Genomic DNA, 27,477 nt, shown 5'->3' on the forward strand with positions numbered 1-27,477 from the left:
ACAACTACATCACCAGCCACCAAACGTGTGCCTACAATCTCCTTGCTTTACCGACATTTAAATAAAATAATGCTGTTTTTTTTAAGCCTGGGTCTAGTTCATGAACATTAGATAAAGAGCTGCGGCTCAACAAAAGGGCTGCATGATTGTAATGGAAGCAAAGAAAGGACTCGAAGACTGAAGGCTATAGTTCGCGAATATAGCAGCTATCTCAGTTTCCTTATATTTCAAATTAATGATTTTGGAGAAGGGCGGGTTAAAAAATGAAGCACTGGATAAAAGCCCATTTGGTGGCGATCCAGTTTGCTTTGTCAGGTGGAAAACACCATCAAAGCGCTCATTTAGTCCATCGACTAGGGTATATCATTCTTGACAGGAAACACAATCTCTTGTTGGAAGAGTTATATCTGGGTGGTGGTACAAGGATTTATATTTCTGTACTAAACCTCCTGACTACTAGGAAATAATAAAAACAAGTAGCAACAGTCCTGAAGTGCTGAAAATACAGGCAACGTGGTGGGGGAAGGCAGCACGGGGAGATTAAGTGAACTTGATAGGCGGGAGGTTTTGGTGGGGAGACGACTGGGAGCCGAAGCTGAGCATGCATCAAAGAGCGAGCAGGAAATAAATTATAAATACGCAGGAGGGAGGAGGAGGCTGCAGCTCAAGGAGAGGGAGAGAGCACAGGTGCAAGCTTTCGCATATGTGAAAAGCTGATCAAAATAAAAAGAAAAATTCCTGAACCTAAGATAAAATAGAAAGAAGCAAAAATAAAAAAAAGTGCTCACAAAGTGTAATAAATAACATGAAGAGTAAGAGCACATGTAACAGGGGCAGTCCTTATGGGAGGTTATGTTACAAAAGTACAAAAGGAGGGCCTACTAAACATTAACCAAACAAAAGCAGGTATTTATGAAGGACAGTAATAGGAACCAATTAAAAAGATGGGTGGTGGTTGAGACCCATATCGTAATGGCAGCATGTTTCAAAGAGACAGCGTGCATGCGCTGCCTAGGTGAGACCGAAAAAGGCCTTATCACTTTGCAATACCTCTACATAGGTGATACATAACAGCCATAGTGTATTGCCCCTGGGACAAAGGTAATAATACGCCTCCCCAAAGCTGCAGGATATATCACTCAAAAATATATCATGTGGATCTGTAATGCGCATGTGCAACCTAAGGGTACATTGGTGATTAAATAATATATGCTTATTGTTATCCAACTTATTGGTTGGAATTGTTAAACTGAAAATGTTATTGGAAATTCAACCATTTTTCTCCAAACATTAGCTAATGAGTTCTGAAAATACATATATTTTCATCTTAAATACACGCTTTTCCAATTTGGTCAAATAAATATTAATTCAACAAAGCAAAAGCTTCTCATTTAGTCAGCTGAGTTGCATACTGGACAGATACTTATATATCATGCAAGGAAACAAAAGTAATACTGATGAAGGAACAGAAAAAGGACATAGTATGATAAACATGGAACCAGGAAACCAAAAAGCAATATAAATAGAAGGTTTTTATTACATCTGGTAAATCCCTCACTCTGGGGTAATGGTATCTCCAAGGTCTGGTATGTATGTCACTCGATTATGCACAACATAAATTAGGACGTTTATGAGAAAATATCTGCCATGCACTTGAAATTCAGAAGGTTGGAACTGCTGCAGAGAACCTGCACACTTTGAATGTGTAGTACAGCACAATAAAGGCTCAGACACCAAGGAAGAGGGGCAAGAGGAGTACAGTCTCAGCACAGGGTGTGAATTTCCAAAAAAGGTTGATTAAATAAACATAAAAAACAGAATCTAATGTTAATATTTTTAAAAATTATTTTTTTAAATATTTTAAAATCAAACCATTTTTTAAAAACTGTATTATGGCTGATATGTTTCGGTTTAGGCATTGTATAGTCTTTTTTTGTAAGAAATTGGGTTACTGGTTTGGTTAGTGAACCCTACTTAAGCATGAACCACAATCCTTGTCAGGATGTAATCAAAGGCAACCCTAAATTAACCTGTGCTCAGCCCTTGAGCTGCATGGCAGGAGCAGTCAGGCTTAACTGAGAGACAATGTATAAAGTATTTGTGCAATACTTCAAACAGTAACACAGTGAAAACACACCACAAAAGGATCCCACAGGATATACAAATAAAGTACCTTTTAATAAATAAAACAAGACCAAAATGACAAAAATCCAATCAGTAGAATCAGGAAAATGCAAGTTTTAACAGTTCAGCAAATAAACTAGCCCCAAAAAGTACAAAGCACCATCTGGGGATATCTGATCACGCTGGACTGGGACAAAGTCACAGGTTTAGGCCGACCGCGATGGGAAACGTGCCGGGCACCTGGACCCAGTGAACAAAGTGCCTTGGGTACTGCTTGCGGAGAGTTGCGAGGTTCCATGATGAGAATGTGTTGTGCAACCGAGGGGAAGCACCAGTTCTGAGGTGCTGCGGAGCTGCGATGCCAGGTCCTGCATCACCGTTGAGGTTCCCGTTGATGAGGGCTTCCGATGCGAAGTCCGATGTTCAGAATGCACCACCCAGTTGAGGCAATGCGTTGGTTCTAAGGAGTTGTGAGTCTGCAATGTGTGAACCTGTATCGCCATCAAGCCTGCAGTCAGCGAGAGCTGCGAGGGTCTATGTCGAGAAAGCTTCACACAGGCAGTAGTGCCAATGCGGGTAGGGGATTGATGCTGTGTCCTTTGCTTCCGGAGAACCTTCACTGCAGAAGAAATGCATTGGTTCTGCTCAGGATTGCTCTGTGCAGCAGAGGAGATGTGCTGATTCTAATGGATCTACAGATGGGCTGGCAAAGCACATTCAGCCCCGCCTTCAAGGGTGTAAGACTGGAGTGTCACCACTTTGAAGAGTAGGACTCACATCTGGTAGGTGCTGGGTTCAAGGTTGTTGGAGCATTCTGTCTCTGAGGCTCTAGTCAGCCGATTATCCTTTGATATCACTTTGGAGTCCTGGGTTCAACAGATGCAGGCCCAGTCCTCACCCGGGCAAGAGGTCAGCAGGTGAACACAGCAGGAAGCAGCTCCTTCAGAGCAGCAGTCCAGCAGAGTGGCTGTCCTTTCAGCAGCACCGCAGTCCTTCTTACTGGCAGAGTATCCGAGGTCTAAATTTGTACTGAAGAGGTGGTGTCTGAGGTCCAATATTTATACCTGTGCCCTTCCTCTGAAAGGTGGGAGAAGCTTCTAGAGGTTTCCCTGTGAAATCCCCAGGCATCCTGCCTTCCCTGTCCTGGCTCAAGACTTACAACTTAAAATTAGATATTCTACATTGTACCCTGCCCTGGGACTGTTTAGGGCCTAACTTAGAGGTGACCTATGTGTAGTAAACATAGAAGGTTTGGGCCTGGAAAAAGGTTTCTTTTGCCAGTTTGAAATGGCAGGTTAAAACTCACACGCACTTCAATGTCAGGCCTGAGACATGTTTAAAGGGCTACGTGAGTGGGTGGCACAATAAGTGCTGCAGGCCCACTTGTAGCATGTAATTTACAGGCCCTGGGTACATGTAGTCCCACTGTACTGGGAACTTATAAGTAAATTAAATATACCAATTGGATATAAACCAATGTTACCAAGTTGTAAGGAGTGCACATGCACTTTAGCACTAGTTAGCCGTGGTAAAGTGTATAGAGTCCTAAGGCAAGCAAAAACAGGATCAGCAAAAATGGGTGGAAAAAGGTTTTGGGGAAGACCATCCTAAGGCTGACAGGTCTAACAATTTTATTTCTGCATTCTGCGTTTTCAACTTGTTAATGAGGTAGAGCATGTAGAATTGAGTCGCTTTTTTCTGGGCGCTTACCCTTGATACATTTGGCAGATATGACCTGCTGCAATCTGTCAGTGGAAAACATAGAAGGTGTGATAACATACCACACAACTAGGAATCATAATCCCTGCACAAACTTCTGTTTGCACAGGGATCTCAATTTCACCCCAATTTATAATCAGGGTAAGAGGGCCCTAATTATAAGTGCTATTTTCGGATGAAATCATTAATGCACCCAATAAAATCGGATACTGAGCTGCTCAGTATTTATCGAGTGCGATAATTTTCGCCAATTCTGCCTTTTTGGGGAATAACATGAAGCTTTTGGTGCTTACAGTACCAAAATCATCATGTCTTTGTAAATATTTTGCCTTTTTCCCCCTGTTAAATTCCGGCAGGTTGACCTGGTAAAACGTAATGGAAGTTGCAAATGTTATTGCCCCTGGTAATTATCCGACCACTTCTGAATGCAAAGCCCTGTACAAACGTTTTTGCACAGTGTTTGCAAAATAACAGGGTCCTTGAAATCAGGGTCTTTGTGTGCTAACTTGATTTGCCTCTCCCCTAAAGAACACAATCAAGACACAGAATGCAATAAAAAGTTATCCACTCTATCATGTACCATCTCTAAATGGAGGAAAGCCGATGTCAAAGAATCCATAATAACGTAATTACGGATTCATGAAAACTGGGTTTCTTCCATTTAATAATTGTATGACTCACGTCAGTGGATCAAAGTCCATACAAATATTGACAGACTTACTTTCTTAGAACTATATATAATCTTTAAGGTGTATTTCACCTAATAAACGTTCATCTTTTCTCACTACCTAATACGCCTGAGCAATACTGAAATCTCGTAATGCACCTCTATAGCCACCAATACACCGCATAGCCAGACATCACTGTGAACCCCACACAAGTATTTTTTAGTAAGGCTAGTATAACCATCCAACCACTGAGTGTAACAATCCTATATCTACTTGACGCCCAAGTGTCCTTGAATCACAAGTCTTCTCCAAACTAGCCAAGGGATGACCTCATCTACTGCTAAATACACTTTTAAATACCAACCACTACTTCCTCCACCCTCTTTCATCTGGAGAGTCTACTTTGGACTCATTTATCACCTATACTTATTTAAAGTTTTATAAAGTGCTAGATAGACCCAAAAGTCATCATAAACCCCTGAGCAACCAGAGTACAACCTAACTAACCAAACCTGAACAAAACACATGAGAAAAGCCCTGAGCTAGAACAAGGACAATTTCTGTAACATTGAGTTACATATTTAGACCTTCTGGGCCTGACTAGTAGACTAGCAATTCACGCAAAACATTGAGTAGCAAGATGGAGGCTTTGATAGGTCAGCCAGTGGCCATTACCTATGTCGACAAGGTAGTACCTGGGCTTAGACTGTCGTGCCTAATTAGTTGCTGGAATAAGATATTCGAATTTATGTAGCAAAACAAAAGTTAATAACTTGCTCATTAGAGAATTGCCTAGATATGGGATTTCAGCTCAATCCTGAGTCTAAAGCCAAGTCCAAGGACCTTGCCTGGCCCACCTAGTCCGCCAACACCCCTGTGCTTTGTAGACACAAGAGAGAGCAGCTGTCCAAAGATTTCTTAGGAGCCTGACAGATGCACTGATGAGTGCTGAGGTTCTCCAATACCAAGGTTGCTTAATTTCCTTTCCACCTCATGCCTCTTTCTTCCATCAACCTACACTTCATGTTTCTTTATCTCACTCTTGTAGGCTCTTTTTCAAACTTGATTTCCCCCTTTGCCAAATTTTTCCTATCTTTTTCTTCCTCATTCTTTCTCCCTTGTCCGAATGTATCTCTCTTATTCCAGGGCAAAGAGTATGATGAAAAATAAGTATCAGTTCCCAAAAATGAGTGCCAATTTACACCACCAATAACCACCAAGGATGATTAAGCACTGGACACCCCCCTCTCATGCATAAGCCTCAGGGGTTTACATTAATGACCTGGGTGACAATACCTGACCAGGCTGGCCATTGTGACAATATTGTAAAGTACAAACATAGATATAAGACATTTCTGCGTAGTACCCACTTGGTGGCTGATTCTGAGTGATTCCGTAATCCTGTTTGAAGTTGAAAACTCCTATTTTTGATCAAAACAGGATCATAAGTGTCCCAGTATTTCAGACACATAGCCATATTTAAAAAGGAGTTAGAAATATACCTTGACTAGGGGGTTAGACATCTGGAAAAATAAGCAAAGAAATGTGCAAAAATGCACAGTTTTCCCGTTCTTCCTCATTACGAGTTAGACATGGTAGCTCTTAAATGGCGAAGGAGCATTGCCCCTCCTACTGCGAGCACAGCAGGCAAACACTAATAAATAAAATGGCATCATAATGGCATTTTATTTTGCTACCAGCTTGTGCTGTGTACATCATGAGTATGAGCCTGGGGGCGGGGCTGAATCCTGTTATTGCAGGATTACTGATGGCCCTTTCAGTGCGCATGTCATTTTGGCTGGCTGGCTGGCAAACGACAGCCAGTCCATCATGTGCACTGTACACCCAGCAATCCCTGGGCTGTGAAACAGCTGGGGGATTGCTGCACAGGCCTGAGTCTCAAAATGAGCACTGGGTTATTTATTTATTTATTATTTAATCTTGTAGAGCGCAAAAGCTACCCAAAAAGGGTTTCCCGGCGCTGGACAGGAAGGGTACTATAAATGTCAACCATCACATAATTTTAATGGACAGGTGATGTGTGCTGATTACTGGTTAAAAAGCCAGGTCTTAGTGTTTTTACGAAATCGGGCATAGTTGGTTTCCATCTGCACGTGCAGAGGCAATGAATTCCACAGTGTTGTGCTCAGGTAGGCAAAGGACCGGCCCCCCATTCTGGCGAGTCTAATTCTTGGTACACAGAAATACTCCATAGAAGATGAACGGAGTTTACGCGGAGGGTTATGGGAATTAACAAGAGCTTGAAGGTACTGGGGAGCTGTGCCTGCTTTGATATTAAACATGTAGCTCAGGGTCTTGAATTTGATACGACTCTCAACCCTGAGCCAGTGAAGATCGCGAAGGGGACCAGAGAGTGACTGGATCTGAGGATGTTATTCAACAATCTGGCCGCTGCATTCTGGACCAGTTGAAGACGTCTGGTCACTGTTTTGTTTTCCCTAGGTAGAGCATGTTGCCGTAGTCCAGCCGGGACGTGATCAGGGCATGGATAACGGTTCTTTTGGTATCGGTGGGCAGCATCCAGATAATTTTCTTAAGCCAGCGCAAAATTGTGAAGCAGATGGCTGAGCTCTTGTTGACCTGGTGTTGCATGGTCAAGGTGTTATCAATAGTGAATCCTAAATTTCGGACAGATTCGTCTGGCAGGGGGATGGGGCCCATATCAGGAGGCCAATGTTTGGAGCTCCATAGATCACTTTTTTGGCCTAAAATTAAAACTTCGGTTTTGCTTCCGTTCAGTTTCAAGAGGTTGTGGTTCATCCAGTCCGCAATTTTTCTCAGACCTGACTGAAAGGGGGATGTTAAGCCTTGGGTAGGATCTGAAAGGGAAAAAGCGATTTGGGAGTCATCCCCGTAGGTGAAAAGAATAAGGCCTTCTTGTTCCGCTAGTAGGGCTAATGGTTTCACATAAAGATTGAAGAGAAGGGGGCTGAGTATATAGCCCTGGGGCACCCCATAGGGAGTCTTATGGGTATTTGAGGTTGACGAGTTAGAGAAGATCTGGAAGGTCCGATGTGAGAGAAAAGAGGCCAGTCAACTACGTGCAGCTTTGCCTATAACTATGGCGGTCAATGTTTCTATAAGTATGGTGTGGGAGATGGTGTTGAATGCGGAACTGAGATCGAGTAAAATCAGTGCCACTGTGTCTCCTCTATCTAGTAGCTGGCGTACGTTTTCTGTGACTCCCAGCAGAGTTGTCTCAGTGGAGAAACCGGGACGGAACCCCAATTGAGACGGTGGAGTATAAGATTTTCCTCCACAAACTGCGCAAGATGGGAATGAACATGCTTTTCCAGTATCTTGGAAAAGGCCGGCAGGAGCGAGATAGGCCGGAAATTGGAGAGGATCTTAGGGTCGGCTGTAGGCTTCTTCAGAAGAGGAGATACCATAGCATGCTTCCATCTTGCCGGGACGATAGAATCCCGTGAGGACAGATTAAGGGTCTTACAAATAATGGACAAATGGTCAGAGTCAAGCTGTTTTAAGACAGACATGGGAAGTGGGTCATTGGGTGAGCCTGATTTTAAACTTCCTAAGATTTTAGTAAGTGAATCCAGATTGAGACTCGGCCATGTGTTCAGAATTCCGTAGATAAAGAACAGGACGCTAGGTTCAGCTTCGGGGAATGTGTATGTTGGGATCTATTGCACTGTTGAAGGGCTATGTCTTGATAAATGGCTTCAATTTTTTGCGTAAAGAATAGGGCTATTTCTTCGCATTGATTATTGTTCAGTGTGAGTGGTTTGGCTGTCGTTTCGGAGCCCCCAAGCTCTTTTACCAGGGAAAACAATGTTTTGGATTTATTTGTGGCCTCTGAAATGGTTTTGGAGACATGGTTGGCCCTGGCAGTGGCACAAGCCTTATGGTAGCTTTTTAATTCTTTTTTGTAGATGGCTGCATGTTCCGGGGAGTAATTATTTCTCCAGCTACATTCCAGTCTTTTGCATTTGGATTTTGCTACTTTAAGCGATTCATTAAACCAAGGGGCTGGGGTCTTATGCATGTTGTATTTTTTCTTGGACAAGGGGAGACTGGCGTTTATGGCGTAGGAGATCCAGACGTCAGTCCTAGCTGATGCGCTTTCGACACCTCCGTTGTGGGTAAATCTGGGGGAAGGAGTGCATCCAAGGTCAGCTTAAAAATATTCATGTCTAATTTTTTCCAGTCTCTTTTTAAAATGCTTGCTGTAGTCCTTGCGTTGGGAGTGCTTGCTGCGGAAGTGATGTTAAAATTAGCACCACCAATCCTGGAGCGGCTCTCATGCTGAGAACTGCTCCAGGATTGATCAGGGGTTGCGTTCCACTGGGCAGGAAGGGAAGTTCTTTCCTTTCCTGCTCGTGGATGTCACGCCAGTCAGACCACCATCGCCGGGAGTGCTGCACCGGGCAGGTGAGTTGCCCCCCATTTTTATATTGCCAGCCGCCGCTGGTGCTAGAACTTGAAATTGCCTGAGAAAGACACTGTATTCCTTCCATTATCGATGATACAGTATGCGGCATTACCGCTCTTTATCCGTGAGCCACATGTAATTGATGTCATTGTGGCAATTATTTTGGTTAGTTCAGTACCAGAGGCTAAAAGGAGTAAGGTTAGCTGTGATCATGAAGCTCACCCCCCCCCCCCCTTCAATAATAGGACTTTAAATACACATGCCCTAACTTTTTAGAGGCATTTTCCATAGGCTGCTAATTGTCTTAGGAACCAGAGTATAGCACTCATAAACATTTTAGCTTGAATATTATCCACTGCTTCCTAGATTTTGATTTTGGCAAGAGAAGGCCTTTTGCTTTTAAGTATCTGCATCATATTTGAAGTGATGCGTTAACACCAGTGCTGTGTCAGCATTGATTACTCTGAAGTGTACCCACTTGATCTGAGTTTCTAAGAAGCAAAACAGTAAAACATGACAATAGTAAGATGCATGCTTTTTTTAATGAGTGAAAAGTTTTTACTTTTCTGTCTGCACACGTACAGACAGAGAGGGGAACAAGTGTAGGAGTGTATTACGAGTGTAGGAGTGTAGTACAAGTGCAGGAGTGTAGTACTATTGCAGGAGTGTAGTACAAGTTGAGGAGTGTAGTACAAGTGGGGGAGTGTCGTACAAGTAGAGGAGGGGTCGTACAAGTGGAGGAGAATAGTACAAGAGGAGGAGTGTAGTACAAGTGGAGAAGTGTCGTACAAGTGGATGAGTTTTGTACAAGTGGAGGAGTGGTTGTAAAAGTGCAGGAGAATAGTACAAGAAGAGGGTGTAATACAAGTGGAGAGGTGTCGTTCAAGTGGAGGAGTGTTGTACAAGTGCAGGAGAATAGCACAAGTGGAGGAGTGTAGTACAAGTGGAGGAGTGTCATACAAGTGCAGGAGAATAGTACAAGTGGAGGAGCGCATTACAAGTGGAGGAGTGTAGTACAAGTGCAGGAGTGTAGTACAAGTGGAAAAGCGTATTTCAAGTGGAGGAGTGCAGTACAAGTGCAGGAGTGCAGTACTTCTGTTTAACCTCTATCTCCTCCCACTGATTTGACCCTTGAAAGAGACGAAAGTATGTGCATTCAACTATGCTGAATACTTCCAACTAATTTTCTCTATAAGCAACTCCCCCAATTCGGTCTGTGATTTTCAGACCACCATGCTCTTCATTAGCGGGTGGATGAACAGCGATCGTTTGAAACTCAATCTGGACAAGACTGAACTAGTCCTAACAGGGGGTACCAATAACTCTTGGAGCCCACGATTTTGGCCAAGGGAACTGGGCCAATCCCCCACCCCATCTGCCTCAGCTAAAAGTCTTGGGTTAACAATAAACTGCGATCTTACCATGAAGTCCCAAATTGGGTAAGTTATATCAACTTGCTTCTACCAGTTGAGGAAAATAAGAAAGATCAGAAGATTACTCCCCCAGGAAGCCCTGACCCAGGTGGTTCTTGCCATGGTTATGTCCTATACTAATTATGCTAACTCCCTACACTTTGGCATTCCACTATACTTAACCACACGTCTGCAACTGGTACAGAAACAGGTAGCGAGACTGATTTTTCAGCAACCTAGGCAACAACATGTCACCCCCCTCATGAGGAAGCTGTAGTCACACAATCAATCAATCAATCAATCAGTGACACTTATAAAGCGCGCTACATACCCATAGGGTCTCAAGGCGCTGGGGGGGGGGGGGGGGGGGTGCCGCTACTGCTCGAACAGCCAGGTCTTCAGCTTCTTCCTGAAGGAGAGGTGGTCTTGGGTCAGGCGCAGGTCGGACGGGAGGCAGTTCCAGGTCTTGGCGGCCAGGTAGGAGAAGGACCTTCCTCCTGTGGTCGCTCTTCGGATGCGGGGGACGGCGGCGAGGGCGTGGTTGGCTGATCGGAGGTGGCGTTTGGGAGCGTAGAAGTTGACTCGGCTGTTGAGGTAGCTCGGGCCTTGGTCGTGTAGGGCTTTGTGTGCGTGGGTGAGGAGGCGGAAGGTGATTCTCTTGTTGATGGGGAGCCAGTGAAGGTCTCTCAGATGTCCGGAGATGTGGCTGGATCGTGGGATGTCGAGGATGAGTCTGGCTGAGGCGTTTTGGATCCGCTGGAGTCTCTTCTGGAGCTTGGCGGTGGTCCCGGCGTAGAGGGCGTTGCCGTAGTCCAGTCGGCTGGTGACGAGGGCCTGGGTGACGGTCTTCCTGGTCTCTGTGGGGATCCACCAGAAGATCTTCCGTAGCATGCGTAGGATGTTGAAGCACGCCGAGGAGACGCTGCTGACTTGCCTGGTCATGGAGAGGGAGGAGTCCAGGATGAAGCCCAGGTTTCGTGCATGGTCTGTCGGTTTGGGTGCGGTGCCCAGGGCGGGAGGCCACCAGGAGTCGTCCCAGGCGGAGGGAGAGGAGCCCAGGATGAGGACCTCCGTCTTGTCCGAGTTCAGTTTCAGGCGGCTGGTCGTCATCCACTCGGCTACCTCTTTCATCCCTTCGTGTAGGTTGGCTCTGGCGGCGGCGGGGTTGTTGGTCAGGGAGAGGATCAGCTGGGTGTCGTCGGCGTAGGAGATGATGCTGAGGTGGTGTTTGCGTACGATGGCCGCGAGGGGGCTCATGTAGACGTTGAAGAGGGTGGGGCTCAGGGATGATCCTTGGGGGACGCCGCAGATGACTTCGGAGGCCTCTGACTTGTACGGTGGTAGGCGGACTCGCTGTGTTCTTCCGTCGAGGAAGGAGATGATCCATTCCAGCGCCTTGTCCTGGATGCCGATGTTGCTGAGGCGCCGTACTAGGGTGCGGTGGCAGACCGTGTCGAATGCCGCGGAGAGGTCTAGGAGGATGAGGGCCGCTGTTTCTCCATTGTCCATCAGGGCTCGGATGTCATCGGTGGCGGCGATGAGGGCGGTCTCGGTGCTGTGTTTGGCTCGGAAGCCGGACTGTGAGGGGTCGAGGGATCCGTTCGTCTCGAGGAAGGCGGCCATCTGCTTGTTGACGGTCTTCTCGATGACTTTGGCTGGAAACGGGAGAAGCGAGATGGGGCGGTAATTCTTGAGGTCGGTGGGGTCCGCTGTTGGTTTCTTGAGTAGAGCGCTGAGTTCGGCGTGTTTCCAGCTCTCGGGGAAGATGGCGGTGTCGAAGGAAGTGTTGATGATGTCTCGCAGGTGGGGTGCGATGACAGCGTCGGCCTTGTTGAAGATGTGGTGAGGGCAGGGGTCGGTTGGTGATCCGGAGTGGATTGAGTTCATCGTGCGGATGGTGTCTTCGGTGCTGATCGGGGTCCAGGCGTGGAGGGTGGTGGTGGGGGGGGGTGGCTGGTCGGTCGTGGTGTGCGTTGGTTGGTTGTTGAAGCTGCTGTGTATGTCTGTGATCTTGTTGTGGAAGTAGGAGGCGAGGGAGTTGCAGAGGTCTTGCGATGGGGTGATGTCGTTGTTTCCTGCGTTGGGGTTGGAAAGCTCTTTCACGATGTTGAAGAGTTCCTTGCTGTTGTGTGCGTTGTTGTCCAACCGGTCCTTGAATGCTGTTCTCTTGGCGGCGCGGATCAGCTGGTGGTGTTTCCGGGTGGCAAGTTTGTAGGAGGTCCTGTTGTCCGGTGTCGGATTCCTTTTCCAGACTTTCTCGAGGGCTCGGCAGTTCTTCTTGGAGCTCTTGAGTTCGTCGGTGAACCATGGGGCCTTCTTGCTGCCGGGTCTGCTAGGCGGGGTCCTCAGCGGGGCGAGTTCGTCCGCGCAGTTGCTGATCCACTTCGTGATGTTATCGGCGGCCTGGCTGGGGTTCGCTGAGCTGGCAGGAGGGTGTTGGCTCAGGGAGGTGGCGAGCTGGTCTGCTGTGATCTTGTTCCAGCTTCTGCGGGCGGTGTGTTGCTGGTGTTGGTGGGTCGTCGTTCTCTTGAAGGTGAAGTGGACGCAGCTGTGGTCCGTCCATTGAAGCTCTGTGGCGTGGCTGAAGTCGATGTCTGTGCTGGATGAGAAGACGGCGTCGAGTGTGTGTCCGGCGAGGTGGGTGGGGGTGGACACCAGTTGCTTGAGTCCCAGGTTGGCGAGGTTGTCGAGCAGGGTGCTGGTGTTGTGGTCGTTGTTGTTCTCCAGATGGAAGTTGAGGTCTCCGAGGAGGATGTAGTCAGCGGAGGGGAGGGCATGCAGGCTGACGAAGTCGGCGATGTCCTCGCTGAATTGCGTGCGTGGTCCAGGGGGTCGGTAGATCAGGGTGCCTCTGAGGGTGGTGTTCGGGTTGGTGTGGATCTGGAAATGCAGGTGTTCGGCGCTGGTCAGGGTGTTGTCGGTGCTGGTCGTGACACGGATGGTGTTCCTGTGGATGATGGCGATGCCTCCTCCCATCTGGTTGGCGTTTCGGTCCCTCCGGACGATCTTGTAGCCCTCTGGGATAGCGATGGCGATGTCGGGAGCTGAAGAGGCGTTCATCCAGGTCTCCGTGAGGAAGGCAACGTCAGGGGCTGTGGCGTCTAGAAGGTTCCAGAGTTCGATGGCGTGTCTGTGGACGGAGCGGGTGTTGAGCAGGATGCACTTGAGGTGGGTGCTGCTGGTGTTCGACTTGGCGGGTGCTGGTGCGGGGCTGGTCCGGATGCAGGTGAATTTGCAGGCGTGGCAGCTGAAAGGTCCGTGGGTATGTCTTGGAGTGGCTTGATGGCATTCCGGTAGTCGGCCGGTGTTGAGAGCGAAGAGGGTGGCGGCGGAGTACGTCTGGCGGGTCGGTCGGGGTCTTCGGGGGCCAGGGGTCCTGGCGCTGGTCGCGATCCGGTCGCGGACGGGCGCAGACGGGCTTACCTTTGGCGCGCCTTCGGCGCACAATCGGCGCGCCCGCTGCGCGTGACCGCTGCGCGTTCGCACACAGCGATGCGCCTTTAAGATATGCTGTCTCATCTTTAAATCCCTGAATGGAAGGAGCCCTAAATTTGTGGACAGCCTTATTCAAAGGCATTCATCTACGCACAATCTGCGCTCGGCCCACTAGCACCTTCTGTCAACTCCCTCCTTCAAACTGAAGCGTATGGGCCGCGCTAGGTTTACCGTTCTAGCTCCAAGATATTGGAACTCCCTTCCCTATGAAATTCTATCCTGCACAGACCTCTTGAACTTCAGGAAGCTCCTAAAGACTTGGCTATTTAGACAAGCTTACGCGTAAGTCCTCAGGGCTCCCCAGGGCTCCGGTACCTCTTAGAGTAGTGCCACAAAACCAATCAGGTGTACGTGCGCCTTATACATTTTTTAACACAACAAGTGGAAGAGTGTAGTTTAGTATTTAAATGACTGTTTTCAATTGAAAAACATAATCTTATTTATCTTATTCATCCTAACTGCATCAAAATAAAATTGTCTGATAAAAAAATGGAAAACTGACAATGTGTTTACCCCAAAATCATTTCAGGGTTCCGTTGGCATTTAAGAACAGCTCGGCCTTAGGCTTTGTGCTTTATTATATGACTAGGAACCCGGGTGACATTAATGGAAGTAATGCAGAATAACATGCCATATAGCCCTATATACATTTATGACCAGAAAATGTAACACTTACTACAAAAAGGGAAAACGTTGTACTGTTACACTATTACCTTCATAATCAACAGTATCTTAATGATATGAATATTAGCCCATCCACCCCACTCTTGCTAATGTAGCTAACAAACAAGTTATGGCGACGCCAATAAGTATGGGTTTAATGTGCTAACACGCACTTTGAAAATTGACACATTTTGTAAGCAAGCGTCTGTCTATACAGAAGGGTTCATTGTTTTTGGTTCCATGCAGGGCCAGACTGACCATAGCGGGCACCCGGCATTTCCCCGGTGGCTGGGTTTTGTGGCTGCGGGGTCGATTTTGTCACTGGGGCTGGTTTTGCTGCAAAACTGCCCCCTGGTAACAAAAGCAGGAGCGGTGCTTCTTGCTAGCAGTAATCTGCCAGGGCTGGTTGCTGTTCCCAGTCCAGCCCTGGTTCCATGTTGTCAAATGCAAATTGGAAGAGAAGGGAGACTTCATTATAGTCCTTCGTTAATGTTTGTTACACAGAAGTAAGGATGGTAAGAAAGCCACACAGAAGTAAGGATGGTAAGAAAGCCACTCGACCTTCATTTGACATGGAGACACACAGAGGACTGGATTGAAGGCAGGTAGCCTTTATTTTAGAAAGACTTTTGTTTCAAGGCATGCCAGAGGCACCAATGAGAAACTGTCCGGAGGTAAGGGTGGGAGGTGCGAATATGGAGGGTACACAGAGGAAAAGGGAGTGATGATAAGGAGAAACAATAGGGAGGGAAGGGATAGGAGTACACATGGATAAGAGGTAGGGAAGGAGATAGGAACATGAGGGGGTGGTGGAAAGGAGAAACAAAAGAGTGAGGCAAGCAGGAAAGAAGACAGTTTGAGCCAGCAGGAGTAGACTCAAGAATGGAAAGTGAAAAGAGCTGAACGAGCTTGAGGAGCCAATAGAGAGGCATATGTTTGTAAAATAGTCCTTCATGCAGTTTGATGCATATACTCCATTGTAGGTGGAAAGATACACCTTTACAGCCAATAATATCAGTGAGAGAGAGCAGGTCTAAAGCCAGTAGCTGAAAAGACTGGTCAAAAAACCTAGCTGTTGAAAGGGTCATTCAATCTTTATATATCAGAAACAATAGGTTTGTTTCATAGGTGCTTTGTCAACCCGAGACCTAGCAACGCAGCAGGTTTTATGGTTAAGTTGGTTTTGCTGACTAGCATATCTTCACAACTTGATGCTTCCTGACACTTAACACAATTGGTTGTGGGAGCCTTTTTGCTGTTTTTCTAATATTAGAGCTCATTTCAGATATGATTTCAAATCAGTGTAAACCAGGCATGTGTACATAAGATTGTGTGGTTTTCTTTTCCAGTTTTACAAGGGTCTATTAGTCCGCAGGGGCCTCAAGACCCTGCTACAACTAATGCCATGGTTTCAAAAGTCTGTCCGAATAACGTTCTCAGGGGTCTGATTCATCCATAAGCCCCTATCTTAAGTTTTGTCAAAGTACCGTGCTATTTTCTGTGTCATCCACTTCAAAATAACAGCCCTCACCATTAGTAGCTGGTGCATGTTTATGTGCCAATGTCTAAGTCCTAATGTTCTTCTAGGCTTCCTCAGTTCTCAAAAGTGTAGGGTTGAGTTCCCACAGCAGGGACTGCTTTGTGTCCTGAGATTAGATCTCTGGCAGGGCTGTCCCAGTTATTAATCCTTCCAGTGTCAAAACCCTGTGCATCATTTAGTTGAATAATGTGAAAGTCTGATTACATGGCCAAGAGGCTCTTCAGTTTGTGGTATGTACTATGTGGTCAGTGAGGTTTCGATGCAGGGGGTTCATATGAATTCATTATTGCTTAAAGGGGGCACATTCAATTCTTCATTAAGGTAATGCGGACTGAAAGTTAGGATCCACTTTATCTGGAGTTTTTGGCTGAAACCCCAAGCAAGAAAGGGAATGATACATCATGCCTCTACTGTTGTTAATATTAGAGACACCATGATCATCATGCAACCTTCCTCTGTTTTATGGGTTTACAAGTCCTGTTACAAGTCGTCCTAACCTTAGTGCTTCGGTTAAACCATTTTACGTGTGGGCAAAGGCAACACATTTCCAAATATACGAGCCAAGAAGTTAAATAGCATTGATTTTGTGGTGTTTAAATGATGTCTTCCAGATACAAGTACAGGAACAAATCTTTAGCTGGCAGGCAACCAAAGAGTCTTCTTTCCCTTTGAAGTCTACCTAGGTCCCTCTCTCCACCCCTTGTGCCTGGATTGTGTCTCTGACAAATCTTTTTTGCTTCCCTGCTTTCTGTGTTGCTCTCAGAATTGAAAATAATTCAGGAGTGTTCTGCCTGGCACCTCACACCAAACACCAGTGCTCTCCTTTTTTGGCTGTGAAATGTATTCACTTCCAAATGTGAACACACAGAAGTACTTAGAATTCAGAAAAAAGTCACATTACATACAGAAATTATTTGATTTGATTTTGTGATTGCTCCTCAAAAATGCCAAGTTTTCTCCACCATTTGTTTAATTTCCCATATTGATTGGCTGCATTGCATTCTGCGTTTATCATGCAACAGAGAGTGCACAGGAAACGTATAATCGGCCCCATATTTCCATGTGTTGCTTTCTTGTTCAACACGACCCTCGCCCACACATTTCTTGTAATAATTTAGCAACATAATAAAACACCCCAGCCACGGATGCTGTCTTCGATCAACCAATTCCTCCTCCAACATCCCTAAAATGCACGAGCTAAGGGGAGGCTGTATTATTGTGTTAGTCACCAAAATCTGAAATGATTTCACACGTCATCTCTGACATCACATCCACTTTAAGCAGCATGGTATCACAAGAAATGACATCACATGGCAGGTGAGGAATCATGTTACATTTTTCGTCAATCTTTATTGAGAACTTTTACTGCCACATGTTAATAAATAGTGATTTTGAGAACTTAATGATAGGCACAAACATCCAGACTGAAACTAGCAAAAGCTACATACATCCTTACATTTAAAAAGTGGTCTACCTTATGTTATCGAATTTCATACCTATGATAACCATTGTCACTATCCATCCGCTTAGAAAGCCTCCACAATGTTTTTTATTTTGTCTTTATGCCATTTTTTATTTTTGGCTACATCACAACGTCCCTCATGCTCTTCTCCCCTACATTCCTTTACAGGTCACACCTCAGCCTCCAACTCTCCCCAAACAAGCATTGTCAAAGCCAATAAACTTCACAATCTCACTTGAGCGCTGTCAGAATAAAAAACAAAATGCCTGCTACAGCACCCAGCAGATAGGAAAAGGGATTGCTTTCAGTATACATGGCATGGATGAGAGAAAAAATTAAATCTGTGATGGAAGAGGGTACTCTTTAGACATAAATAGTCCTTCATGTATTCCAGTGAAGGAAAAAGGATATGTCCAAACATCCAATATAATGAAGGTGAGACTCCAATATTCCCTGTAGCTGACCCAAACCTAAAACACTGATGATTTTGGTTTTCTTGGTAATGGATTGTGGTCAGAGGTTTCTTTGCTATACATTTGGGAAATGTGCATAATGCTGTATAAAAGCAGGTATTCTGATTGACTGGATTGGATGATGTGGCAACCAATGCAAAATAATTACAAGCAGCAAAATAGGGGACGCTTATGCATCCTCTTGGTATCTCTGAATTAAGTCTTTGAATGAATCTTTGAAGTTCAAAATGTATTTGTATGGAAAGTGCGACCTGAGAACATCCACAGCAAGATGAAGCATCTGTAGTTCGCAGGAAAAAAAAACACAAAACTTGCCTTTTTAAAGTGCTACATGCCTACAGTACTTCAAGTTATCAAGTGTGTAAGCGACTCAGTAGCCATGAGTTTGCTATAAAAGCCCATTCCTCTATCCATTCATGCATGCATGCAACCAAATCCTTCCTACTGGTCTCCTAATATATTTTAAAACAAAAGATGCACAGATAGAGGTTCTGTGAAATTTCTTTCACAAAGAATAACAAGAACCAGCTTGAATGTGTGTGAAATAATTTGCTTCATGTCACTCAACGCCGAAAAGACTGAAGTCCTCGTCCTCAGAACCACCCCATCAGTATGGGACAGCACCTGGTGGCCCAACGCCCTCGGAAGCCCGCCTACCCCCTCAGACCACGCCAAAAACCTCAGCATCATACTCGATTCATCACTCGCCATGACCTGACAGGTCAACGCCATCACCTCCAGCTGCTTCAACACCCTCCGCATCCTTCAAAAGACCTTCAAGTGGATCCCACCTGAGTCAAGGAAGACAGTTACCCACGCACTCATCACCAGCAAACTCAACTATGGTAACGCTCTCTACGCCTACATCAACAAATCCCAACTCTGTCAACTCCAGACGATACAGAACACCACGGCCAGACTCCTCCTCCACATCCCACGGCACGAACACATCAGCCAACACCTGCGGAGACTCCACTGGCTCCCCATGGAGAAGAGAGTCACCTTCAAAATCCTCACCCACGCCTACAAATGCCTTCACAACAGCGGACCCAAATACCTCAACGACAGAATAAACTTCCACGTACCCAAAAGGAACCTCCGATCTGCCAACCTCTCACTAGCTGAAACCCCACGCATCCACAGAGCCAGAGCATGCGGAAAATCGTTCTCCCACATTGCAGCCAAAACCTGGAACAAGCTGCCGACATACATCAGGCGCGCCTCCTCCCTGAACACCTTCAAGAAGACCCTCAAGACCTGACTCTTCAGCTGAAATGGATCTGCTTACCCCCCGCCCCCTCTCAGCGCCTTGAGACCCTCATAGGTGAGTAGCGTGCGTAAAAAAAATCCCTGATTGATTGATTGAAGCATATATGAAAGACAGGAATCGACAAATGAAAACTCCTCATGTATCAGGCACATCAGGGACTGAACAGCAGCCAAATATAACACCACGTTAAATGTGTGAAGCTAATCGTTCCCTATCGTCTTTAGAGCTGGGTAATTTTTAGGTCTTGCTCCATTAGCTGTCTGTAGGCAGACCTATTGTTTTCAATAATTAACACTTTGAATGTAGGCGGAATTTCCCCGCGATGCAGCAAAATTTGACGCGTGCGCAAATCTGACGCACATGCCCACCGGGGGCCGTCCGACACATCCAAAGGGTTAACATATACTGAGAGTAGCCCCTTGTTCATTATTGTAAGGCTGTATTGTCTGCCTCAGGTGTCGGCTCCTGTTTTGATAGCTTTATCTCCTATTCTTGTGTTTGTGGTGCCCATGAGACTTTCGGTTTCATAGTGTTCTGAGTGGATGAGCTGAATCCTTCTTCAACAGACTTGAGGGGACTCTTTTTTATTTTTTATTGAGCCCTCCATGGGAGTGCACGTGTTTTCTTGCTCTCGCCACCTTTTTCCAAGATACACATGGGCCTTGACACATGTGTTTGCATACTAGTGCCAACAAGAATTGGTCGGCATTTTAAAAGCTGAGATATATTGACTTTGCAAATACTTGTACAGGCTGTTCTTGATGTTGCTCCATTCTATTCTCACGTGAGAGTTGATGGGCAAACCAAAATTACCTGCTCACTCCGTTAGATATGGCCATGAGACCAGCACACCGAATTTCCCTGATAAAAAAATTGGGGTCTCTACTGGTCTGCAACCTTGTAATGCAAATCCCTCGGCACATTCTGTGAGTTTGATTGTAGAATTTAGACCTAAGCCTGCCGTTTTAACAGGGACCAGTTAGAATCGTCCTGCATTACAGTATGTTGAGGCTGCCACAGAAGGATACATGTTCTGTGGGATTAGGGCTTGCAAAGCCTTCAGTTTGCATCTTCCTTGGAGTGTCCACTAGATGGAGAGAATGGATTCAGACCTATGTTTTTTTAAACTGTTATAAATCAAAGAGGAAGTACCCAGGCACACACATGTATGCATGTTGGTCACACACAAAAACTTAGCTTAGAAGATACCACTGCTCTAAACCCCACTTCTCCAACCACACATTTATAAACGATGCATCAGTGATGGCAGCCAAAACCAGACAGTTCAATGAGGTATAGCCAAGTCCCAAAAAGGGGCTCAACTCGAAATTGAAAAACAAGCACTGGCAAAGTCAATATGTCTCGCTTTAATGTGCCAATCTATGTAAACATAGGCATTCACAAATACTGTTTTGAAGTGTTGCATGCACAAATGCTATTTATCAAATTAAAGCCATCCCTATTGGATTTGCCAGTGCTAGGGGGAAAAGTAGCAATAAATAATGGATTTCTGAGTAGAATGCATATGGGCGATAAAGAATTGAATATGACAGGCAGTTCCTTATGCATTCCAGTGGAAACATAGTAGAATGCAGATTAAAAGCCAATAGCATGATGTATATTTTCAAGAATTGACAACATTAGACCTTGCAGACAGCCACCATGCCAAGATAGACCTAAAAATTGACAAAAAGTGATCACTTGCCTCCAAAAATGTTAAACTGCAGACAAGATCCTCACTCAAACCAAGACGAGAGCCCACATTTCTCGTGAAACACATCAAAGGCTCCCAATTCAAGCCTGTGATACTTGCACACTATTGTGAACTAACTGATACAGAAGTGCAATGCATTCTGGACAAAATGACTTACCAGTTACCAGAGCTCAAAAATCAACTTAGAGGTCAACATTCTCATACCCTTCAAAAATTCCTAAAAGTGGGGTGTTTCCTTTAGCATCTGGCTCCAGCCACTGTAGATGAGACTCTGCAACAAGCAGTGGCATAACACAAAATGATGGGGTTCCCGTGCAGAATGTGACGAAGGGTCACTGAGTCTCCCAAATCTCTGAAATATTCATTGGCCTTGGACTGAATTTTCCCACTGAATGGTTAAAGGGCACTGAGGGGTTGGAGGGGCTTGTGTTACACCCTTGGCAAAAAGGCCTATAAGCCACCCTTCCCTTTGGGAAGCAAGACAGACGTGTCACCTCATCATCCTTAGAATAGGCACTTCCATACAGAGAGCGCTTCCATACACAAAGCGCTAGAATGGGCTTTGACTGCAACCGGCGGAGTATTAATTACTCTGCCATCTCGTGTTATTTTTTGGCTGTTTGCTGTTTCAATCTACCTTCTACTCAAGGCTCCCATTGGAATGCATAAGGGACATTTTAACATCTGAAAAATACACTCAGTCATCGCAATGTTTGTCATATTACATTTTTATCGCCCCTATGCATTCTATCCAGGTTGCCATCCTTTTTGCAATTTTTTCTTCTAGCATTGGCAAAACCAATAGGGCTGGCTTTAATGTGCTAAATAACATGATGCCACATTTGAACACAGCATTTGTGAATGCCTGGGTGTTTAGGTTCTAATTAATGCACAATACTTCACATAAAAAAGTGCAATGAATGGATAAGACAAAGTTGTTCTTGGTAGTGGTACCATCTTGGCAGCTTTAGTACATATAACCGAGCATTGTCACACAGGCAGAGCACGTACAATGGACAAGAGACCAGCACACATACTGTACACACTCGGCCTCCTTGTGTTTCCAGCACTGGTCAGTTCCTCCTCTCCCACTGTGTGCGTGTCTCTCTCTCTCCTCACTGAGATGGCAGCCGTGCGCCTGCGGTCCAAGCCTCCATCTGTTCCGAACCCCGTGTACCCACAGTTCCGGACCATCCGCCTCGAACAATGCATTAACTCTGGCACTCTGACGTTACAGATTCAGAGGGAGAGGTGATTGGCGGGCTCCGCCGCCCCAGCATCGGTCCCTCGGACTTGAGCTCTGTCAGGCTGGGCGACAGGCACACCCAGCTCACGGGGAGGAGAGGAAGTTTGACCAAACCTCATTCTGTTTGTACTTGAATTCAGCGAGCGCTTCGGTTGCTTGTCAAACATTTACAGAAGCCGCCCTTGTAAGTTTGCCTGCTACTGAAGTGTCAGAGAGCGCCGTGTGCGACATGGGTGGTGTCACCGCGCTACAAAACCATGCTGGAGACTGACATTTGTACTACACCAGAAGGTCTAGGGGGTAATTGTGCTAGAGGGCAGAGGAGCCTGGAGTGGGAAACTCTACACTGTAAATCAAATACAAGCGCCCCTCTTAAATACATAATGTATTTTGAGGCTGGACCAGTCACTGCCCGCAGGCGACAGGTTCGCATCCAAGTGGGGCTGGTTCAGGCATTCATCCTTAGAGATCAATGTGTCAGTTCTATCGGGTTTAATAATATTGTTTTTTAGCTTCACGCAGCCGCACATTATCATCCCAAACAATAAGCAAACAACAAGTGCTCGTGGGCCCACTGCAAGCAAGGAAAAGTAGTAGAAAAAAAAAATCATCGTTGTGGAGCAGCAAGCTCCCCACAGCCCTGTGCCCCGGCGCCACTGCACCTGCTGCACCATTTCAAGCTTCGTCCCTGAATAGATGATGCTTATCAACATTCCATGTCCAGTTACCTAGCCATGTTCATGTACCTGTTCTGGGGTAGCTAGGTCAGAAAGGATGGGGGGTAGTGAGCTGTAGATTTTCCAACAATCAAACAGTCATATAATATTAACATACATTAGATGATAAGCAGGGCGCGGATGAGGAAAGACGGATTGGTATGAGTGTTAAGTGAGAGAAAAACAATATGTTGTTAAATAAGCAAATTTTTTTATGACTTTCCAAACAGAGAGGGACCGAATGTGTGTGCGTTTTTGTCTGTGGGTGTGCAAAAATCCCAGGTGAAATCCTACAGACACCTCACCATACAAGACTGAAAGCACCTGTACCCAATATTCATCAGAAGAAAAAAAACATTTATAAAGGGGTGTAAGGCACCAAACACCCCCATTGAAGCTACGCGCCTGTTTCCCCCTCTTCTATGAGTGCCTCTGGCTCCCTACTCCGGCGCTGCGGTGACCCCCACGGCCCACTCCCTCCCCCACTTGAGGAGTAGCACTGACCTGTGGCTGCTGCTGCGCGCGCTCCCCCCGTCCTCCTGCAGCTCCTGCTCGGCTGGGATCCCAGCTCCGTCTGGGCTGGACTTGCACGAGCTGTGTTTACTCCTAGGCTTTCGCACGCGCGTCGCCAGCCCTCCTTCCTTCTCGGCGCTGCCCTCTCCCCGCCTCCTCCTGTGTCAGTCTGCCTGACATCACTCACATTCTCCTGTGCAGAGAGAAGCGCTCGCGCCCAGCCTCATTTCCAAACACTGACTCACGCTGCACACACACCGTGCGCGAGTATGGAAACCGGCAGGGCGTCAGACATTCCGCCAGGGCCCACTGGAGGTGGGGATGAGGGCGAGGCAGAGTAAACAGTGCAGTCGAGGCAGCCTGCGCCTCAGTGCTGTCCAGTGCTGGTGGTCACTCCCAACGAGTTCGTTTTATGATATAACAAGAATTTACAATGCAATGGTCTCGGCATTATTAAAGGTAAAGCTATTGGCATTGCTCATGACTTTTTTAAAAAAAATCATAAATAAATGGCATTGTCATTAACATTGCCAATAGCTTAATCGTTAAATAAATGGCATTGTCATTTACAATGCCAATAGCTTAATCGCTCGCAAATGCATGACCTATTGCATTTACACCCACACAGAGCAACACACACAAAGCTACCCACACACACATACAGAGCCACCCACACAGTCATTCACATAGAGCCACCTACACATGGATATTAAACATTTGAAAGCCATGTTACTTCTGACTTGAAACACCCTCATAACTGCTGGTGACGTCACACGACGAAGGGTGTAGTTAGACGGTAAGGAGTCTCTGTTGAAGACCACAAAGGCAACATTGGACACCACACAAGCAACTTTTACTTATGTTTCCTAAACCAGTGGACAGTCTTAAAATCACTGCTGAGTTTGTTTCTCTGTTCGTAAGAGGAGCCGAGAGAAGCAAAATAATATTACATTTTTAATAATGTAAAGCGTCCCTCTACTGAATAAAGGGTCACTGTAGAGAAAGAGGTAGCAATAGAGGAGGAAGGTAGTGAGAGGCGAGTTAGGAGGAACCAACGAGGAGAAAGAAGGGAGGTGGAGAGGTGAGGCTGCGAATAAAGGTTAGGCAAATTGAAAGATTACCTTGTGAGAGAGGTGGGGTACACAGATAAGAGTGAGTGACGTGAGGAAGAGCGGAATGAGGTGGAGATGAAGGGGGTGGGGTGGGGAGTGAAAGAGTGGGACTAGAAGGACGGGAAGAGGTGATGTAAAGTGAGATGAAAAGAGGCGAGTTAAAGGAAAAGATGAGGTTGAGAGAGAGGTGAGGCAGTGAGATGGGAACAGTGCAGTGAGGTGCAAAGAGAACAGTGACACAGTAAGGTCATGATAGTGAGCGACAGAGGTCAGGTGCATAGAAGTGTACCTGCGAGAGGTGAAGGGTGCTGAAGAGATGTGAGAATGCCAGAGGTGAGATGGGAGTGGGTACATCAAGATATAGTGGGCGTGAGTTAGAAGACCTGAGGCAACCTAAGGACAGAGGTGTGAGACACAGGTCGGTGAGGCAGAGATGGGGACTAGAGGGTGGTACAGAGAGGGGACACTCAAAGGTAGATAGAGAAGAGCTGCAATTTATTTATTGTGAGATAGAGAGATAAGGTAATACAATATCGAGAGGTAGAAAGATGAGAGAGCCAAGGTAGAGGGAGATGATGTGAAGAGTAAGTTAGTGGAGGTAGACAGAGGCAAGTAAACATTAGTGAGGGTAGGTAGAGGAAGATGGCGGAGAAAGAGGTGTGGAAAGGGGGAGATACATACGTAGGGGGTTTGGAAGAAAATTATAGAGGTGCAGAGGCAAAGGAGAGAGAGTGGTGAGGTAAAGTAAGGATAGGTAGAAAGAGCAAGAGTCAGGGGAAGAGGTACGCAGAAAGAGGTTGAGCTAAGGAGAAGGGGGAAGAACCAGAGGTCACTTTATCGGTGGTGGGAGGTTGGGAGTGGGGTCTTGGAAAATGGGAGGCCTGTGCCCAGGCTTAAAAAGCCTGTGCTTGCTTCTTCCGTCTACGTGGAAAGGTGAAAAATAAACGCAAAAGATCTAAAAATGTACAAAGCTGAATGTTCTTGTTTCTGACTTGAATCCTGCCAGGGGTGTGCTGCTGCTTGGGCTCAGGGGAAGGCTTGCCTCCCTGAGCCCTGCCCGGTCCCTGGATGCCTGATGGACTTGTCCTGGACCCCTGAAGGACTTTTTTCAGGACTTATGGGCCTTTACTTGTGCTCTAGCGCCTGGGAGGGCTTGATTTTGGTCCCCAGCGCTTAATAGCGCTTTACTTATTACTTGGCCCTGTGTTCCTTTTCTGCTTTGCCCTTCAATCGTCCTGCTCCTAGCGCCGGGAAACCTCCGGGTAGCTGTGCGCTCTATAAATTGAAATATATATATATATATATCAATTTGCAGTGAAAATGACTCCTTGGAAAAATGCCTCCATGAGTCCAGGCAACGCTTCCTTCACAGGGGATATTCTGATCAGATCCTTGACAAAGCTCTCTGCAAAGCTCGCGCAATTGAGCGCAAAACACTTCTAATGCCCAAAATTCCTGTAAGCCCGAATGATGAAAATACTGTGCGGCTCATCACTAACTACAGTGTACAGGAACATAAAATCAGGAACATCATCACGTCTGAATGGCCTATAATCCTCACGGATGTCATTCTGGGACCTATACTTCCTAGAAGTCCAAACATCACATTCAGAAGATCCCCCAGTATGCGTGATGCATTAGATAGATCTATGCCCGAAGAACCGCCTAAAAAGACTCTAACCACCAAGACAGGATTCTTTCGGTGCACCTCGTGTAGAGCTTGCACGTTTGCTAAGAATAGTACCCACTACTATACAGCATTTTCTTCCACACCTGTACCTATTCGTGAACACCTCACTTGTAGATCTGAATTTGTGGTATACAAATTGAAGTGCACATGCAACCTGGAGTACATCGGAAGTACCAAACTTCCGGTACACCAGAGAATATTGCAACACATCCGTGCAATTGTTAATAGCGACAATAACTATCCAGTCGCGCGGCACTTTCGAGCTGTTCATGATAAAAAACTGAGAGATCTTGAATATACAGTTTTGTGCTCCGTACCTCAACCCGGACGGGGAGGTGACAGAATGAAACTTCTTCGGCAGAAAGAATCAAATTTAATTTTGTCCTTAGACACTAAGGCTCCAAACGGTTTAAATCTGACCGAAGATTTGAGCAATTTCTTATAAACTGTATGTGGTCAGTGTGAGTTAATTTCACTTTTTGAACTTTATATGTGAGTTATCTGATGTGGTGTAGACTTACACAGAGCGGTCGGCCGGCTGGTCAACCCTCATTTGTATATACTTTGTTTAGGTGTTCATTACTCTGATTATATTATAATTTGTAATGTGTGAAATTATACACCTGACTGTATATTTGTTAGTGACGTTTCTATGCGTGCCCTGTCAGGGCAATTCTTGTCCTCAGCTGTGACTAGTTTACAGACTTTCTTTCCCTCTTATTTTTATGCTGTCACCATTTATTTTCTTAAGTTTTGTTGTGCTTTCTCCTACACGTTGTGTTTCATTATTTATTTTCATTTTTAAAGTATTATACACCTTTCTATTCTTATTTATTTTTTCTATTGTGATTTCTTGGGCTCTGGTTTGATTTAGGAATTGGAATGATATCCTTCTTTACATGTTGTGATTCCTAGTTACTCATTGGTTGTTGAGTATTGCATTATTACTTTCTGGCATTAGGTCAGCAGGATCAGTATGTTTTTGGCACTATGTCATCATTTTGCAAGTTGTAATTTATAATAACAGTGTAACCTTATTCTGGTTTAGACACTTGCCGTCACTGTTATTTGTAAATACAGTATCTTTCTAATGTTTCACTCCATTGCATATAATATCCACTCGCAAAACAAACAGTTTTTCCTGTTTTGCGTAAATGTTTGTCACTATGCAAGCCTAAGCATTCATTATGTTTTATATAACGTTATTTTGTTTCCATATCATTTGTTGCAACTTTAGTCCTTCCTTTGT

General features: G+C 45.7%; 1 protein-coding gene across 1 annotated transcript in view; it reads right to left on the reverse strand.

The window, feature by feature from the left end:
• Positions 1-23,669, reverse strand: part of SGMS2 (sphingomyelin synthase 2) — a 330,113-nt gene extending 306,444 nt beyond the window's left edge. Inside the window, exon 1 of the mRNA XM_086962017.1 lies at positions 23,418-23,669. The gene's annotated coding sequence lies outside the window, so the exon portion shown is untranslated. The remainder of the gene's footprint in view (positions 1-23,417) is intronic.
• Positions 23,670-27,477: the final 3,808 nt, after the last annotated feature.

This window comes from Lissotriton vulgaris, chromosome 3_1, assembly GCF_964263255.1.
Source record: "Lissotriton vulgaris chromosome 3_1, aLisVul1.2, whole genome shotgun sequence".
In the NCBI taxonomy this organism is placed as follows: Eukaryota; Metazoa; Chordata; class Amphibia; order Caudata; family Salamandridae; genus Lissotriton; species Lissotriton vulgaris.